The sequence below is a fragment of the Artibeus jamaicensis genome, unplaced genomic scaffold (assembly GCF_021234435.1).
Source record: "Artibeus jamaicensis isolate MK-2021 breed Jamaican fruit bat unplaced genomic scaffold, CSHL_Jam_final scaffold_286, whole genome shotgun sequence".
Taxonomy (NCBI): domain Eukaryota; kingdom Metazoa; phylum Chordata; class Mammalia; order Chiroptera; family Phyllostomidae; genus Artibeus; species Artibeus jamaicensis.
Genome location: NW_026522034.1, coordinates 12,831,823 through 12,849,819, shown reverse-complemented (window position 1 = coordinate 12,849,819; position 17,997 = coordinate 12,831,823).

Genomic DNA, 17,997 nt, shown 5'->3' with positions numbered 1-17,997 from the left:
ACCCCCCCCAAAAAATTGTATTTAAAAATACATTAAGAAAAAAAATACATTAAGGACCTGAATAAACAGTTCTCCAAAGAGGACATACAGATGGCTAATAGACATATGAAAAGATGTTTAATGTCACTAATCACTAGAGAAATACAAATTTAAACACAATGAGATATCACCTGTCAGAATGGCTATCACCAACAAATAAACAAATAACAAGTGCTAGTGAGGTTGTGGAGAAGGGGAAATTTTATCAAATTATGGGAATGAAAATTGGTGTAGTCACTGTGGAAAGTGGTATGGAGTGTCCTCAAAAAAAAAAAAATGGAACTATCTTATGACTCAGCAATTCCACTTCTGTGACTATATCCAAAGAAACCAAAACACTAATTCAAAAGAATTATGCACCCCTATGTCCATTGCAGTGGTATTTACAATAGCCAAGATTTGAAAGGAGCCCAAGTGACCATTAGTAGATGAGCAGATGAAAAAAGAACTGTGATACCTTTACACAATATACTACTACCCAGCAGTAAAGAAAGAAAAAAGAAAAAAAAAGGAAGGAAGGAAGGAAGGAAGGAAGGAAGGAAGGAAGGAAGGAAGGAAGGAAAGAAAAAGAGAAATATTACCCTTGCAACAGAATGGATGGACCTCGAGAATATTATACTATGTGAAATAAATCAATCAGAATCTGAGAAAGACAAGTAATATATGATTTCACTCATATGTGGAATATAATGAACAAAATAAACTAACAAACAAAATAGAAATAGACCCATAGATACAAAGAACAGACTGACAGCTGTCAGAGAAGAAAGGGGTTGGGTGTTAGGCAAAAAAGGCAAGGGAATTAACCAAAGAAAAAACTCATAGACACAGATAATAGCGTGGTGATTATAAGAGGGAAGAGGAGGTGGGAAAGCCAGAAGAGGGTTAAAGGTGGATAAACTGTGATGAAAGGAGACTTGATGTGGGATGGTGAACACAAAACGATATACAAATGATGTATTATAGAATTGTATACTGAAACCTGTATCATTTTATTAACCAATATCACCCATGTAAATTTAATTTTAAAAAATAGGCAGAGGACCTAAACGGATACTTCTCCCAAGAAGATATACAAATGGCCAACACACATATTAAAACATGCTCAAATTCACTAGCTATTAGGGAAATAGCAAAAAAAGAGAAAGGACTCATGGACATGGACAACAGGGTGGTGATTGCTGGGGGCAGGGGCTATAAGAGAACTAAATGGTAATGGAAAAAATAAAGATGTGTATTTTTTAAAACTACAGTAAGATAACACCTCTCACCTACCAGAATGACTATATCAACAAGATAACTAATGACAAGTGTCGGAGAGACCGTGGAGAAAAACAAACCCTCATTCACTGCTGGTGGGAATGTAAACTGATATAACCACCACGGAAAACAGTGTTGGGAACCACCCTGACTTGTTCCAGAAGCTGTAACCCCCCATGGCTAAGGCTGAGTGAGAGACCTCAGGACCATAAGCCACTAAAGAGACAAAGCTTATCTCCGTGGCAGGGGCACTACCTTTGCCCACTTTTACTTCACCCTACTTGGCCCTGGGTGAATGACTGGTTAGCCAATGATGGGTAGGATTCCTCAAGGGAGGGATGACCTAAGACAGGCATGGTCTTGAATGGGGCCCTCAGAGAAGGACTTGGGGGACTATAGAGAAAAGGTGTGATGGACCCTCACCCCTCGGCTTTAACATGGCCTGAGTCCTCATTCTGTCTGCAAGGAGTCTCCTAATCTCTTGGCTACCTGACTTCCCTTACCCGACTTAAGCCTGAAATACTGCCTTAAGCCTGAAACAAAACCAGAGGTGGATGCAGCCCTGTGCTGGAAAGGGCAGGTTCCCCTGGGTGATCAGGCCTAAGAAAGAATGCATAAAATCCTATGATACCTGCTTTGTTAATACCCTTAATTTAAATTATAAGGGTCTAAGCATAGAATGAGTTTGCTTCCCCAAAGTTTTATGGGCCTTTAGCTATCTGACACTGACTCAAAATAAGCCTTCAGACTTCTTTGAATGTTATCTATTGTTTGATCATTACTGCCTGACTGATGATTGATGAGCTTTATGTATATGCCCTGTATTCCTATGCAAATTAAACCCAATAAAAGCCCATTGAGAAATAACCTCCTGGCCCTTCTCCTTTGAGAGTTTGGCCACCTTTCCTTCCCAAGCAGATCATGTCTTGGTAGACTTATTCTCAACCATGGCAGCCGGGAGGGCCCTGCAGGCAGAACCCCCCCAAAAAACAGTATGACATTTCTTCAAAAAACTAATGAGTTACCATACAACCCAGCAACCCCTCTCCCGGGTATCTACCCAAAAAATTTGAAAGCAGTTGTTCACAAAAATATATGTTCACTGAAGCCATCACAGTGGCCAAGACATAGAAATGGCTAAAATGTCCATCAACAGAGGATTGAATAAAGAAGATGTGGTACATGTATACACTGAAATACTACTCAGCCTTAAGAAAAGATGAAGTACTGCCATTTGTGACAACATGAATGGACCTTGAAAATATCATGCTAAGCAGAATAAGTCAGACAGAAAAGGTTAAGGACCATATGATTTTACTCATGGGTGGAATACGAAACTGAAAGCAACAAATGAACAAGAAAAACAAATGCACAGAAACTCATAGACACAGACACAAATATGCTGATCACCAGAAGGAAGGGGAAAAGAACCTGGGGTGTTAAACGTATGCCGATGGAAGGAAGCTTTACTTTGGGTGGTGCGCACACAATGCAACACAGAGATCACGTACCACAGAAATGTATACCTGAAACCTATGCAATCTTGTTAACAAATTTCATCGCAATAAATTTAATTTCAAAAGGAAGAACAACAACAAAAAAAGAAACAGAGCTTTCTTTTTAGTTCTAGAAACATTTAACCTAATCACGCCCTTGTAAAGAGCAAAGCTTTGTGCTAGGCACTATATGTGCAGTCTTTATTCTCATAATAGCATGGAGAGGGCAGCATTATTAATTCTCCTCATGTTACATATGAAAAAACATGTGCCCACCATCACACAACTAGTAATTGGTGAGGCCAAATCTTCCCAAGGTTACCTCACTCCGGAAGAGCGGAGCCAGCAGTAGAACACAGGTTTTCTGATTTTGAATCAGAGGTCAAATCTATTACATTTCTTTTGTCTCCATTTCAAGTCCTATATCCTGGAAAAATACATTTGGTTGTTTCTTTTGTTAAAACATTCTAGATAAAAGGTATGAAAGGCATCAAAATAAAAGGACATATTTTATCTACATGCCATGCTTACCACACCAGAAATCAGCACACAAAGAACTAAAAGACCCCACTGAGGCAGACTCACCCCATAATTTATCCAGTGTTATAAAAAAAAAAATGAAAGACTTTTATAAGTTTTTTGACAGCTTCACTGTCTTAAAGGTGAAATGCCCTCGGAGCCTATAAATAGGTTTTGTTTTCTTGGCATGCTCAATGTTCCAGAGTGTTCTTTTTTTTTTGGTCTTTAAAATATTAAGTAAACACTGCAAAGTACTTAAATGGGCTCTGGAGGTACCCCTGGTTCGATTCAGACCCTGTGGCAATGCTACTGAAGTATAGATCTGGAGAACTAATCAAAAGAAAACCAAATTCACAGCTTCCTTTAAATATTTTATAGGGTAACATGTTAGTGTTTCCCCTGCCTGCTGCCTCCGCTGATTTATGAGCAGCTGTTCTGAGCACATGGACTGTGCTGCCTGCATGGTCCCCTCGGCCACAAAAGCAAGACCCATCAGCAGGGGACAACGAAAGAGAGGAAGGCGTAGGCACCTGCCTGCTGCAGCCTCCTTTTCTTTTCTTTTTTTTTTTTTTTTTTTTTACTTCCCCTCAGTAGGAAAGTACATCAGAAGCTGCTTGAGATAAACAATAATTTGCCAGGTTTTCATCACCCCTCTGGCCGCAGCGTCCACCAGGAGCACTTAACTTTGCACGAAGAAAATGGTTCCCAGACATCAACTTCCTCCCCACAAGCAGCCAACCATTTCACAAATGGGAACCAGAAGAGCTGCAGGGATGGCTCAGCTCAGACTCATCACTGCTGCTGGGAGGAACAAAACAGCCACTAAACACTCATTTTGCCAACAGCATGTGTCAGTAGCATCATCATCATCTATACACACAGGCTTTTTAATAGCAATTCTGAGTGCAACTCCAACACATTCCTCACCCATCTCAACTCTCAAAGTTTCAAGAGCCGGATCAGTCAGGGAATTTATTTTTAAGGCATGTCTCACGCTCAATAAAGAACAAAAGCAACTAAAAACCTTTTGCAGACTAGCAGGTACACATGAGTGTGCATGCACACACACACACAAACTTTTTCCAAATCCCAGAAATAACCACCTTCAACTTAAACCCCTGAAATAGAGGAGTTTTTATGGCAGTTTAGAGAATTCAACTCCATTTCTTTTTCTGCTTTTCCAAAGATCTGAGCTACTACAGCATGGAGAAAATGCAGACTTCATACCCACCACATTTCTCCCCTTCTCCCAATCCCATATGTGCTCTGAAGGTCCCCAGTTAGCCTGGAAATAGATGAGATGTGGATCCATAGGCCATGTGGATCCAGGTCTCAGCTCCTGGTACCTCTTTACATTCACTCATTTACAAGAAGGAAGAAGACTCAAAAGCAAAGAACTTAAAGTCAAGATTAGAGCTCAGATACAGATGGCATGTCACAGACAATGGTGAGGAGAAAGATAAGGTCAACTGCCCAGGAGCACTGCGGAGTCCCTAGGAAAGAAACCATTCCAAGAGAAGAAGGTATCTAGCATGATGAATAAGACTCATCAATGGAACCAAAAAGGTTAGAGGAAAGTGGCAATTATAGCTATTTTGCAATAGCTATTTGAACTTGCCTGTACCCAGGAGAAAGATGAAAGGAAAGCAGCTTGGAGACACAGCACAGCACAAGGCCAGCCAGGGCAGAGTGGATGGCTGGCATTGGTCCCAGTGGAGCAGTGACAGCAGCGACTGATCCACAAGCATTTTAAACCACCACTTGGAGAACTTCTGAGAAGACTGGAGTCTGAAGAAACAAGTCAGGATTGGGGGTCATCCAGCCAGCAAAATCTAGAAATGCATATTAGTAGGACTATACTTATCCTTTTTTTGGATGTTGCAGATTACTGAAGTACAATTATTCAATCCTCAAATACTTATTTCTAAAAGGTTATAAGCTACACACTGTAGATATACAATACAACAGCTACTTGAATTCCTAGTAGGAATTTCATCCAGGAACCTCCCTATATTTTCAGCTGTTCTGAGTCCTTGTTGAATTCTCAGCCATCCTCTCAGACAGGTAGTACCTGAAATGTCAATAGATACAATGATATCTGAGGCCCAAGGTAGTATCTGCCTGGATACCTGTTAATACAGATATCTGCACTTAGACTAATGTGGAGACTTCTAGTGTACAAGGCGATTGACTTTTTTGGATCCTGTGTTTGCAAATCTTATCCTTTTATTTCCAATGCTAAATTTTTAAAAAATGCAAATTGTAAAGAACATATGGTTTTGCTTTGAATGAAAGTATACTTGAGCTTACTTCATTTCTTGACCAACTGTGTTGAGATATGACATCAGAGAATTAATATTCCCTGCAGCCCTAATATTTTGTTGCTATGCCTCCAACCAGATGATATTGAAAGTAATTGGAAAAGGTTTCAGACTTATGTAAAGTAATAATCACCCAATTTTTCTGCCCCCCCCCTTACAGTAAAACACCTTGAAAGAATTGCCTCCACTTCTTTTCCTCTTATTCTTTCCTGAATCCACTCCAATATGTTCTCACATTCTAATACCAACAAATTCAATGTCAGTTCTTAGTTCTTATTTTATTCAATCTGTGAGCAGCAATTGACACATTTGTTCACTCTTTTTCTAGCTCCCAAATTTATTTCTGTGGTCTGGGCCCCTCCCCTGAAGTCCAGATTCTTGTATCCAACCACTTCTTTCACTTCACTTGATAGCTAAGACATTTCAAAATTAACATGTATAAGACCAGTCTCTTCTTCCTCTACCCTGTTCCCTCTCCCTCAGTTTTCCTCAATCTCAATAAATGTTCATTCTGTTCATTTGTAGGCCAAAAATCTCAAAATCATCTTTACTCACCCTCCTCATAATCAAACCATCATCAAATTCTATAAAACTGACCCTCAAAATATGTCCAGAATATGACCAACTCTCATCACCTTCATCACTGCTCCCTTATCCATTATTTGGATAATTACAACAGTCTCCTAACTGATCTTCATGTTCCCACTCCCTTTTTCCCTAATAGTCTTTCTCCACACAGCAGTCACAATGTTTCTATTAAAACATAACCAGATCATATAACAACTCCACTCAGAATCCTTGCATAGCTTGCTGTTTATCACTGAGCACAACACAAAGTTTTTATTACCATGGCTAGACAGCCTGGTCTAATTTGGAGCTCACCATCAATCTCTTGGATGTCATCTCCTACTTTCTTCCACTGCAGCCATGCTGGCCTCCTTGCTCTCCCTCAACACCCCAAACATGCTCCCATCTCAGGGTCCTTGCACTCACTGTCCCCACTACCTGGAGTTATCTTCTTTCTCATGGCTCTCTCTTTCCCTTCCTTCCGGTTCCCTCTCAAACATCTGCTCATTACAGATGCCTTTTCTGACGTTCCAACTACTTATAAAAAAGAACACCCTCAAAAATAAAATAAAATAATAAAATAAAATAAAATAAATAGAACACCCTCTCTTTTACTGGTCACGCCCTACTCCTTGCCTAGCTTTGCTTCTCCTTTAGAGCACTAAGGGTCACCTGACATGATTATTTAATTATCCGCCCCCCACCACACCTTTAGAATGTAAGCTCCATCAAAGTATATATTGTCTGCTTTGGTCACTGATGTACCCCCCCCATCACCCAGAACATTATCTCACTCACATATCATATTTCATCTCCAATACTTGTATTTTTACATATTATAACATCTCTAAATTGGGGATGCATCTTATACCGTGTAACTTTTTTCTTTCTTAGTACTCTGTGTAACCACGGTCTATATTACAATTGACATCTTAGATTCAATGAAATATGGTATTGACATTCAAAACATATTTTGAATAAACAAATCCCACTTATTATATCTTTGGAAGTGTGGGACTTGGGCTCTTGGGCAAAAGGCTACTAAATTATAATTTAGTATATAACTTAATCTGCTGGTTTTGAATGTTTATCTAATTTATACTGACATGGAGATTACAGGGAAAATAGATTAAAAATATCAAGGAAAGTGAATTCTCAAATTGAAATAGCCTAGAGTAAGGAAGGGACAATACAGGCAAGAGAATCACCAGAACCTATTAAAAAAACCTGAGGTAATTTATCAAACAGACTGACATAACTCACTAGCCCCTGAGGGAAACACCACATTAACATATGAAACAAAAATTATTCATAATGGTAACCTGAGACCTAGTCATCACAAAATGAGTAAAATATTTAGTATGCTCAGTTTAAGAAGCAGAAAAATAGCACATTTGTGTTAGGTTTCCTTCAAAAAATGGTTAAAACAAAAATAATTAATTTGGCTTTTACAAGTGATAAAATTTAACAATATAGAACATTCATTTCAGTGGCATGCTCATGGCCTCCTTAATGATGTCATCATTATCGGGGCAATTCTCAGAGAATTTCTATTGGTATTCCCTGCGCATTTGACCTAAATTTCATCATCACATGCTAGAAGAAAATCTGGGGAACTACAGGGTTATAAAACCTTTTTACATAAATTCTAATCTTACTTCTTAGTTTGATAGATGCTTTGAGTTGAAATTAGAATAAAATGGCTCATTTTCTTGTGCTTACATATTACATGCTTTTGTGAGTAAAATGTACCTCTTACCTACCTTGTTTGCTTCATGCAAGATAATGGAAGGAAATAGTTTCATAATTTTCTAGTTATAATTCCCTATTTCTGCTCTGTTGTTTATACACCCTGTTAAGTTATATATATCATCATAAATTTAGGGAAAAAAATTATTAACATAAGAAAATATGAAGCTGAGATTATCTTATTGATTCCAGCTCCATATAAATGTTGTCTATTAGTGCAGCCTTGTGCTGCTCCTATAAAGTCAGTACATATTATCAATAAAGCTAATTTCCCACGTCTCAGTTATTAAAATGTTCACTCCTTAATATCTGCTCTCAAAATATATAATAAAGGAATTCATTCAGCAAAATGGGGAATGGTTATTGCTGTTATATTTTATCTTTGCTAGTTTATATTTTGCACAAGAAAACATTATTTCTTCAATAAAAATATTGAAATGTTAACTTGGTGTAAGATTTTTACTCCCTTCAACTTCAATTCCTCGGGTGTTATGTTACTGTACAGCCACGTAGGGTTCTGCTGCCTGCCACCAATAAACTCGAGACAGAGGATTCGTGAAATTATGAAAGGGATTGTTTATTCCAAGGCTGTACAATTTTTAGAAGCAGAATGGGCTCTGCCTCAAAGCCCATTCCCTGTAAAACATTTGAAGGCAGATAACTTCTCTACCCCCGGTGGTAGCAGCATGATTTTCCAGGCGGCCTGGCCGATTCCTGGTCACAGTCTGGCTCCAGGTGTCTTTTGGAGTCTGTGTGCACTGGTATCCTTCTCCCAGCATGCTCCTCTTTCCTCCAGCCACTGCCCGACGCTTGCATTCTTTCCCTCAGGTCCTCAGCTCAGCAGTGCTTCGGTGCACCTGGTCCAGCCAGGCTGCCCAGCACAGCACGCTGTCGTCACTTTCTATGAGAAAAGGGCACAGGGCTTGGAGCTTGGCCATGGGGTCTCCAGAGGCTGCTGGTCCAAGAAGCTCTGGCCCCCTCACTTCTGACTGAGCTTGCAATGGGAAAGAGTGATCCCCAGGCTGCCCCCTATATGTGCTCCATTTTTAAAGTCCCAGCCCAAAATCCCACACCTGCCAGAAGCCAGTAGGAGGGTTTTTTTCCCCTCTGTTCAAACTTGGCTAGACTGGCACATGCACTGTTCATCCAGGTGAGAATCCATGACACTCATCACAGTATCTCTGCCTCTTCTCCAGCCACCATGATCCAGAAAGGAGGAAGTTTCCAGCAGAGGCACAAGCATCTTGGTCAAGGTGAAGCATCATCTTGTTACATGTGTGTCGTGACCTTTTCAGCTCCCACAGTCCATGCAGTCTCTGTGGACTGTGTCACAAGCTGCATTAGTATTTACTGTTGCCTCAGGGGTATGGAAGCATGCCCCAACTTCTGGTTTCAAACCCAGCTGCCTTTGGCAATTCCTAACCCCGCTCCAGTCCCTCTCTTCTCTAGGAAGTCAGGTTCTTTTTCCAGCTGCTGCTTCGGTCTACACTATGCAATTTCCTCTGACCCCTTTCTTCTCCAGGGGTGGGGGTAGCATCTCACACTGGATCGGGGTTGCTTCCTGCCTCCAGTGATCTGGCCAGACCCCCCTATTATGGTTACATAGGACTAGCAGTTCCTAAAAGATTAGTTATGCGGACAAAATAATGCCATAACGCTAGTAAAGTAACATGAATGGAGTCTTGTTATGTAGAAAGAATTTAATTACTTTTAATGGTGGTATTCAATTTGTTGTTGTTATTACTAAGGAATTAGAACTTTGTGCTAAAACGTCAATCCAGGAATAAAGACAAAGCATTTAACAGAGTTTCTATTTGGGCTGTTTTTGTGAAGACTTTGAGTGTGAACCAAAGGTGCAGGCTGATCCCTCACTTAAGTAATAGAGAAAATGAGGAAACAGACTATGGAGGATTCACTTCATTAATTCTTCAGCCCTTTCTTATATGCCTACCATTGCCCTATAACATTGTAGTACCCTCCCACTCTGAGCAGGGTGCTCTGTCCCATTCTGGCTTCTGGGCTCAACCTAGTGACTTGCTTTAGCCATTGGGATGTTAGCAAGGAGAAGTATAAAAAAGCACTTCCACATTTCCATTGGTTCTTTTACTTCTCTCTGTTTGCTCCGAGAACTGGCCCAGACTAGTCTGCTAGGGGATGAGACATGGAACAAAGCCCCAATCGTCCCAGATAAGTCCTCTCTAGAATAGACAACAGGCCATACAACACCCAAATATGTGATCCCCAATCATGATTGGTTAATACCTGAGTTACCCCAGCCAAGACCAAAAGAACAACACAGTTCACTTGCAACCTTGCAAGTTAAATAAATGTATTGCAAGTATTCTTTTAGTCACTGAGTTTTGGGTGGTTGTCACACAACATTACTGTGGTAGTAGGTAACTGACATGGAAATTGATATCAGGTTGAGTGCAAACAGTGAAAAGAATGATGCCCTAGGTCCCTGTTGGTGAAAAAAAAAAAATCCTATAGTGATACACAGTAAAACTTTGAACGAATCAAGGGCCTGGGTGTTTGCTTTCCGATCTGGTAAAAAATGAAAGATTGTGTCCAACTCCAGGATCAGTCCTGGCAAATTCAAGGGATGAATTGAATGGTGGTAGCTTGAAAAAAGAAAGGAAACTAGGCACAAGTCCTGGTTGTGCAGCAAGCAGAAGAAGGGGGAAAGTCAACCTGATCCTGAGAAAGAGCTGCGCATTCCCCAATACTCATTCTGACAGATTTTTCACAAGCCCTTCCAATTTCTTGGTGAGGCAAATACCATTGTTTTTAATTGCTCTGTCTTTCCTATTAGTCTCCTATTCATTTTCATCATCAAAATCCTAGAGACTTTCTTCCTTCTCATTTTACTATTGCAAAATAACCTTTCTGGCTTGACCTGGTTCACTCTTCCATTATGAAATCCATTATTAACACTGCTGCCAGGTGCTTTTTAAAGTAAATTTAATCATATTTCTTTGCTATCTAAAAATCTTTAATGAATAACTGCCTATTAAATTACTTATGCCTGGATCACCCTTATTTATGATTCTCCACAGAAAAGCCACAACCTTTCATTCTAAGATGGATGGATAGATGAACAGATAGATAGGTAGACAGGTAGGTAGATGACAGACAGATAGTAGATTTATAGATGATAGATTAGATAGATAGTAGATAGATAGAACAATAGATACATGGATGGATAGACAGATAGGCAGGTAGATATTCAATAGAGAAAGGGCCCTGGCCAGGTGGCTCAGTTGGTTGGAGCATCATTTTGTACAACAAAGATTGCAGGTTCAATACTCAGTCAGGGCACGTAACTCAGGTTGAGGATGGGATTCTGGTTGAGGTGCATACAGGAGACAGCCCATCAATGTCTGTCTGTCTATCTGTCTCTCAAATCAATAAACATATCCTTGGGGAAGGAGGGAAGGAAGGAAGGAAGGGAGGGAGGGAGGGAGGGAGGGAGAGAGGGAGGGAGGGAGGGAGGGAGGGAGGGAGAGAGGGAGGGAGGGAGGGAGGAAGGAGGAAAGGAAAAGGAAAAGGAAAAGGAAAAGGAAAAGGAAAAGGAAAGGAAGAAGTGAGAGAAAAGAGGGAGAGGGAAAAAAAAGGGTGAGAGGGAAGGAGGGGGAAAGGAGGGAGGAAGAATGGAGATTGACTCAGACCAAACTATTAGCTACCAGGACAAGTTGATTTTACCTCAAGGGTTAGAAATGTGACTTAGTGGAGACAGCCTTATGCACATATTTCTGAGTTCCATATTTGTAGTTCTGAGGAGCATTCGGAACTGCAAACAAGTAATTCATTAATTTTAATTTTGCACTGAAATCCCCTGGAGATCTTTAATAAATACTGATGCTTTGATTCTGAATTAACTGGTATGGATAATCAGGATTTATTTTTAAATCTTTCTTGGTGATTTTAATATAAAAATTACAGCTACAACTGAACTATGCTGGGGAGACTTTTTCTAGTCTCGACACAGACCCCTTGCCTTAGCATACATCTAGCATTTTATTGTATAATGCAGTGGGAAGTACAGAATCTTAACTTACATTTCAGTGTATTGGAACCTGTAGAACAGAAATGTGCACGCTATCCCTACTTTCTACTCTTTCCCCCTAAACTGGAATTCTTTTGTAATAATGGCAAGAGAATGAATGAGAATTGTGTTGCCCCTTGATGCAAATTGTGGAGCCCACATGACATGCCAACTGATTGGGTGTCGATGGCCGCCTTGCCCCAGCCACGCAAAAGTGCTTAACTTTGCACATCCAAAAGCTGCCTGATCTGCACAGACACAGCATGTTTTGGCTGCCCCTATTATTGCTTCATATGCAAATTTGGGAGTCAACAGCCAACTTCCACTTGCCGATACATCTTAAAACAGGATCTTAGTGGTTTCAGTGAGAATACATAGTTTCTGATTATAGAGTCATTTTTCACAAGGCAAGTCTATTTTTTTATTTAGATCATGTTAACCCCAGAGGGGCTTTTATTAGAGTATGTGGGCTAGTTTTTGGGGGGGGGTTAAACTTCATCTCATCCATTCACCCTTCCCTCCAGTCCTCAGCTGGAAATTGACACAATTCCTTTCCTTTTTGGAAAGGAATTGGATCACACCACCATCATGAGTAACATTGAGTGCTTGGTTAGTCCTCTACCAACATCCCCTTTGTGTGATGTGAGGGAACTCAGGCTTGGCCTTTTTTGAACCTTTTATGAAGCAGCTAATGGCATCTGCCTTATTGGGAGTTTGCTATATCTTCTGCCTCAAATGAATGGTACAAAACATGCCCTTCTTTCAACTAGTTAGTCACAGGTGGTCTTTGGTCTATATCAGGGGTGTCAAGACTCATTTTCATCAGGGGCCACATCAGCCTTGTGGTTGTCTTCAAAAAGCCAAATGTCATTTTAGGACTGTATAAATGTAACTACTGCTTAACAGTTAGGCGAGAGCTCGATTCTGCCACCAGGTAGAAACAAGGTGCCTGGCCAGATAAAACAAAGTGGAGGCCAGATTCAGCCTACAGACCTTGCATTTGCCACCTGTGATCTACATGATTAGAGCCCCACTGGCCCTAAAAGGCAGTTCTCCTCCTCAACTGTTACAAAACTCTGTGCCAAAACTAATACCATGTGCCCAGGAGGTAGAACCAGGGGTTGATGCTTCCTATCTAAAAGTGACTTATTTCATCAACTCTCTCCCACCTCGGAGCAACTCCTTTGACCCCCAGAATCCTCCCATCAAATTTAGAGCAGCCTCTTTTTCCTCCTTCGTCATTAAACAGTCATAAACCTAGCATCTGGGAGACAAATCCTAAGGTTCAAGGATCCCAAAGCACCTCATAAGATTCCTAGGTACCCTTGGAACTCCTAGTGCCTGGCCCATTGTCCCAGAATTCATGAGGCATATATGCAAATTTACCTGTCCCTGTCCCCCACTGTATAAGCTTCCTTGTCAAAATTATACTAACTACTCAATTATAAGTATTATCTTACACATATCTGCATTCAAAGCCATTTTGATACGATGATACATTTAGTCTTCTTTGTTTTAAATATTTTACTCTAGTCTTCTTTTCCCTTAATTTCTCCAATGCTAAAACACATAGATGGGTGATTATTTATTATTTTAGGGTATATTTTACAATCCCCTCCAGAACATTTAAGTCACTGGGCTATACAGGGTAACACTAATCAAATGGAAAAGGAAGTAAGGCTTCAACAACACAGCTATTTATCACTGTAATACAATTTGAGTTCAACCTCCTCTTAAAAAAAATCATGGCAGTTTGTAACCATAAAGCACCCAAGAAACAAAATGTTACCTGTAACTTCTAGTGCCCTTAGGCATACAGAGCAGTTCTCCTTCTCCATTGTAAGTGAGAGCCAGTTCCTGCCGGACACACTCTAAATCACTCCTGATGAACGAGAACATCTTCCTGAAGGAGTCACTCAATATACTTTCTAGACAGTTCCAGTTATCACCTGTGTTGTTGTACCTTGAAAAAAGTATGGTCAGCTCAAATACCTTGTGAAAATACTGTGGAAATAGCTTTACTAAAATTCTGAGTTGCAACCAGCATTAACTTCCACTTAGTATACACAATTATTTTAAAGTATCAGTGTTAACGCTATAGCATCATATGGCATTTTTACTGAGTTTTTCTTTTAAATATGTTACAGCCCCTGGATTCACAATTGTGAATAATACAGCTCATTTTTTCAGATACAAAAACAGTTCTGGGGTACCTTTTCTCAAAGCACCAATTCTATAAGGCCCATTGATTCCTCTGTACTGTCTTCACAAAAGCATAACTCGCCAACAGCCTGGAGAAAGCAGGTCTACATACTTCACACTCTACTATTTCTGGGTAAAGAACATAAAATCAAAATGGGACCTCTGACCCAAGATGAGTTCCTATGAGACCTTCTTTCCAAAAATTTCAAACTGGGACTAAGTGACTAAGTTGGTCAGTTATGGTCAGCAAGCAAAGCAATCTTGTGTGGAATCAATGAGTCAGTGGAAAAGCCAGTCTGTGAAAAAGAGAAAGCAGAATGTCATATTTATTGCTGCATAACAAATTGCCCAAAACTCAGTGCCTTAAAACAACAAACACTTATTATCTCGCAGTTTCTGAGTGTCAGGAATCAGGTAATCCAGATTCAGGGTCTCTCATGACACAATCATGCTGCCATCTGGGACTTCACGGATCACAAGACCAAACTGGGACTAAAAAAATCTGTTTTCAGGATCATTCATATGACTGTTGGCAGGTTTCAGTTCCTCTTCAGAGGAAGGACCTGGGTTTCTTGCAATACCACATGGAACTCTCCATAGGTCTGCTCACTCCCTGGAAACTTGTTTCCCTTACTACCAGTAATCCAAGAGAGGGAGAAAGCCCTGGCTAGTGTGGCTCAGTTAACTGGACTATCATCCTGTAAAGCAAGAGGTCACAGGTTTGATTCCTGAGCAGGGCACATGCTTAGGTTACAGGTTCAGTTCCCAGTCAGGTGCCTATGAGAGGCAGCTGATTGACATTGACATTCAGTCAATGACATTCACTGGGACATAATTGTTACAGAATGGACCTGTGGGGAGGACAAGATACTATTACCAAATGGACCCCCCTTCTCCCCAGATCCCCCTGTACTGGTTCTGTTGTGGACCACTCTGCCTGGTTCTAGGAATTGTATCTCTACCCCTGTGGCTAAGGGCCAGCGAGGACCTTTGGAATGGGAGCCACAGGAAACAAAGCTTGTCTCTGGTAGCAAACGCTGCCTCAGTTTCCTCTCCCTGCCCCCAAAGCTTGGTCAGGAGTCAATGACAGGTAAGACCCCTCACAGCGGGGGGGCAACCTAAGCCAGACTCGATCACTTGGGAGGCCTTCATGGAAGGACTCAGGGGGGCTGCAACAAAGAGCAATGGACTCTCGCCACCCCCCCAACTTTGACAAAGCCCGAGCCCCCATAAACTCTGGGAGAAGCGCTTCCTCACTCTAATCTCCTTAAGCCTGAATACCTGATGGGGAGGGGTGCAGCTCCTTGCCTTGCTAGAGAGTACCCTGGGGAAATATCTGGCATCACAGAGACTTGCTGATAAACCTGTGAAATCTGCTCTGCTAAGAGTACTTTCATTCATATGTTAAGGGTTCAAGCTGAAAGCCTAAAACTCTGTTCCTGACAGACTCTGACTCATACTAAGCCCTCAGATTTCTTTGAAATGTTATCTACTGTTTGATGCTTGCCGCCCTGTATTCCTGTGTATTACAACCCAATAAAAGCCCTTGGAAGAAGGAGCTCAAAGCATTTTCCCCCCGAGAAACTGGCCACTGCTCACTGCCTTTTTCCTCTTGGAAAATGGCCACTTCTCCTCCCCAAGCAGATCACATCATATCTCTGCCATGTTTACTCTCATTTATGGCACACGGGGGGACTTGCGAGGAAAGTCACCCCGACAAGGTTCACCGTGCCCAGTGCCGGGGAATTATAACTCTCAATGCCAGAGATTAGTGAAAAGGAAAGGAACTATTTATTCAAAAGTTATACAGACTTAGAATAACAACTTAATGTCTTCATTAAAATCCCAAAGTCCCTTAAAACAGCCACAAACACACACAGTCCTTCTTTTGCCCCTTTGCCCTTTCCAGCCAGTCAGGAGTACCGTATCTCAGGAAAAGAATAGAAGTCCACGGCTTGGCTAGCTCCCAGTTCTTCCTAGTAATCCATGCTCAGTTGACTCGCCTCCCGCAGTTCCAAGCACCATTAGCTGTGTGGCCAGGATCTCCGTTTCTTAATCCAAAACCATCTAGCACCTTCTCATGGCCCACCAGCAAGAGTCCTCTCACCCCTTTCCTTCCCTGCAAGGTCTCTCCTGCTTCCTAAGCCATGTGGCAAAGGGAGTCCCAAAGCCCCATGGTTCCAACCTAACCAAGTCGTGTGGTTCCGACCTGCAGGGCTGCCACACCTGGGTTTAAATCACAGCTCAAATCTTCCTCTGTATCCCCATTTCTGACTCCTCCCACAATTGCCTACACCTGCCAGCATTCCTGTACTTTTTCAGCTTTTCCTGGGCTGCCATAGTAAGTCAAGGCAGGTGTGGACCTGTGGCATGGAGCCAACCATCTCCAAGCTCTCACACAGGCACTGTAACCAGAGGGAATTGCCTCCCAGTTACATCATGGGTCAAAGTTACTCCCATCTCCCGGGCTTAAAGCCTGGCCGCAGCTATTTAACATATCCATGAAACCAGTCAAAAGTTGTAGATTTGTTAACTAATGGTTTCTGTGGTTATTTGCAAAACTGTTGATATGCAAAATAATTCTCAGTGGCCCTGCTTCATCCCCCAGTTCTGTATAGGGGTGAAGATATCCTCTATATGTTTTTTAATATTTTATTTATTCATTTTTAGAGAGAGGGGAAAGGAAGCAAAAACTGAGGTAGAGAAACAGCAATGTGTGGTTGGCTCTCATGCACCCGCAACTGGGGACCCAGGCAGCAACCCATGCATGTGCCCCAACTGGGAGTCAAACCCACAACACTTTCATTTGCAGGCTGGCACTCAATCCACTGATCCACACCAGCCAGGCCACATCCTATATATTTTTAACATTTCCTGGACACTAAGTTCTGGACCCCATTACAAATCCCTCTTTCGGGGGGACCCTGGCTGCACCCCATTACATAATATTTTATCTTTCTGAGATTGTAGCAAAAGTTCTAATGGTCACCTCCTTTGCTTCATCTTTAGACTACTGTTCTCCAAGCAGTGCCCTGGCTTTGATCTTTGGTCTAAAGCCATTTCTTAATTTTGGGTACCAGTTGCCACATGGAAAACAGAATTTTCAAAACTATCAAGTCTTGGCTCCTTTTTACGTAACATTCCTACTTCAGTATTTTGCTTGGAAATCTCCTTAGCTAGATCACCCAGTTCATAAAGTGTACTTTCTAATTTCCATATTACTATAAGCAACAACGTTGCTAAATTTTCTTCCACTGCATGACAATGATCTGCCTTTCCTTTTGGTCACTGCCAGCATTCACCCTCAGCCTTATAAAATACCAAGAAGCTTCTGTTGTTATCAGACCAGAGGGGTCTGTTTGCCTGTAAAAGGGATTCATATCAAAGACTAATAAGGCATAAACAGGAACTTGCAGCAAAGAAAGTGTTTATTTTTAGGAAATTTCCAACACTCTGAGACACAGGTGAGCAAATGCTCACAAACCTAGATAAGGATAGCTTCCAGGAGGTGGGTTATATACAGGGAAAAATCACTAACTATGGTGACTAAGGGAGTTAGGGGTATGGTTAGAGTCGTGATCTCTACTAACTGGTTGGTGCCAGGGTAGAGGGGTCATTAGTCATTGCATCTGGGCCTGATGTCAGTGGTGACATTACTTGGTCTGGTTTCACTACTTTTCTGAGCCTGGAGCTGAAACACAGGTGAGGCCTCGATGTCATCTCCAGTTTGATTGAAACTCTGTCTCTGTGGTCACAAGACTCTAGGCTTTGTTCCCAAGAGTATTTGGTGCTGATCACA